Source organism: Penaeus vannamei, chromosome 19, assembly GCF_042767895.1.
Source record: "Penaeus vannamei isolate JL-2024 chromosome 19, ASM4276789v1, whole genome shotgun sequence".
Taxonomy (NCBI): domain Eukaryota; kingdom Metazoa; phylum Arthropoda; class Malacostraca; order Decapoda; family Penaeidae; genus Penaeus; species Penaeus vannamei.
Genome location: NC_091567.1, coordinates 13911753 through 13914252, shown reverse-complemented (window position 1 = coordinate 13914252; position 2500 = coordinate 13911753).

Here is a 2500-nt window from a genome sequence, read left to right as displayed (position 1 = left end):
CCTCTTTCTTCCACCCCTCCTTCCTTCCTCTCTCCCTCCTCTCCCCCTCCTCTTCCCTCTTTCTTCCACCCCTCCTTCCTTCCTCTCTCCCTCCTCTCCCCCTCCTCTTCCCTCTTTCTTCCACCCTCCTCTTTTTCCTGGCGCATGTTTCTCTCGCGAGACAAATCCAATGTGATAGTCTATTGAAAAAAAGCGATTAGATTTTGGGAGCGAGAGAAATACTATTATTACCCGGGAAGTATTTTCATTTATCTATTTTATCCATCTATCTACCTTTGTATATCGTTATTGCTGAGGGGAGAGGGATAAGTGAAAATCATTATTATCGTCTTTATCTTTATTTTCATTATTAGTATCATAATTATTCTCATCTTACTTGTCATGAGAAGTAGAATGATCAGTAGTATCACTGTTTGTTGTCATGACTATTAATGTCGACATTCTTAATTTTTCATTGTTCTTCATTGTTCATTCTTCTCTTCTCTCTCTCTCCCTCCCTCGTTGCTTCTGATCTCCAAGACTTTCCTTATATACTCTTCTTTTTTTCTGTTTTTCATTATTTACCTTTCTTTTTTCATTACAGGCGAGCTAACGAGGTCGTGAGAGGTCGTTAGAAGAGCAGCCGAGGGCGGATACTGCAGACGACCTCCCAGCTGATGGCGCACCGGCGGGATGCGGTGGGTGGGTGGGGCCCTGGGGGTGAGGGGGGGGGTGAGGAATACTGAGGGGAAAAGCGGTCATCCTGGGTTATCCTGTGTATATTCGGGTGTCCTGGTGGGCGGGGCGGCGTCCGAGGAGGTCGGGAGGGTCTGTGAGAAAATGTTTGTCTGTCTGTCTCTGTCTTTCTCTTTCTCTCTCTCTTTCGCTTTTTCTTTCTCTTTCTCTTTTTCTCTTTCTCTCTCCCTCTCTCTCTCTCTCTCTCTCTCTCTCTCTCTCTCTCTCTCTCTCTCTCTCTCTCTCTCTCTCTCTCTCTCCCTCTCTCCCCTCTCTCCCTCCTTCCCTCCTTCCCCTCCTTCCTCCCTCTCTCCTCCCTCTTTCTCCCTCCTCTCTCCCTTTCCTTTCCTCTCCCTCTTCCTCCCTCCCTCCCTCCCTCCCTATCTATCTATCTATCTATCTATCTATCTATCTATCTATCTATCTATCTATCTATTTCTCCCCACCTTCTCCCTCACTTCTCCCTCACTTCTCCCTTCTTCTTCCCTTTCTGTACCCTTCACCTTCCTTCTCCTCTCCCCCCCTCCCCCACCATCCTAGCGACCCTGCAATGAGCGGTTGCCAGGGTGTCATACTCACTTAGGTGCAAGGGGAGCGAGAGAGAGAGAGATTTTGACAGGGAGGGGGAAGGGGAGGGGCCGGAGGGAAGGGGGAATAGGCGCCGAGGAGGGGATAGGGTGGAAGGAAGGGAATAAAGTGAGAGAGAGAGAGAGAGGGGGGAATGGGAGAAGACGTAGGAGAGAGGGGAGGGAGTGGAGGGGAGGGTATCAAGTGAGGGAGAGAGAGGAATGGGAAGAGGGGAGGAATAAGGTGAGGGATAGAGAGAGGAATTAGACCAAGGACGGGGAGAGGGGAGGGAAGGAATAAAGTGAGGAAGAGAGAGGAATAGGAGAAGAGGGAGGGGAGAGGGGAGGGGAGGAGGGTAAGAAATAAAGTGAGAGGGAGATAGGATGAAGAAGGAGTGGGAAGGAGATAGGAGGAGAGGAAACGGAGTAAGAGAAGTGAGAGAGATGAATGAGAGGAGGAAAGGAAATGGAAAGAAGAAGAAGAAGAAAAGAATAGAGGGAGAGGGAGGGGAATGAGGAGAAGAACGGGACCCACAAGAGGGGAACGAGAAGAGAATGGAATGAAGGGAAAGGAAACAAGAAAGGATTACGATTAAGAAGAGAAGGGAATACAAGAAGGAAGAGGAAATAAAGAGAGCGAAAGGGAGTATGACGAATGGGGAAGAGGGGAGAGAAAGAAGAGAAGTGATAAAGAAAAGGGGACCGCAGATGAAGAACAAGACAAGAAGGGGAAGAAGTATATAAGAAAAGGCAGGAAGAGGAGACTGAGGGAAGAGGGAGAGGGGAAAGCAGGAAAAGAGGAGAGGAGAAAAACAAAGACTAAAAGGGAATATGAAAAGGAAAGAAAAGACCGGAAAAAGAAGAAAGGGGAAAGAGAAAAAGAAAGGAAAAGGAGATAGAAAGGAATACAATGAGAAGCTGTTGCGGGGTCTCCGGGCGGTCGAGTCCACGGCAGCCATCAGGGAGCGAGAGGATATATATATATATGTGTATGTGTGTGTGTGTGTGTCTGTGTGTGTGTGAGTGTGTGTGTGTGCGAGTGTGTGTGTGTGTGTGAGTGAGTGGGTGTGTGTGTGAGTGTGTGTGTGTGCGAGTGTGGGTGTGTGTGTGCGAGTGTGGGTGTATGAGTGTGTGTGTGTGTGTGTGTGTGAGTGTGTGTGTGTGTGAGTGTGTGTGTGTGTGAGTGTGTGTGTGTGTGCGAGTGTGGGTGTATGAGTGTG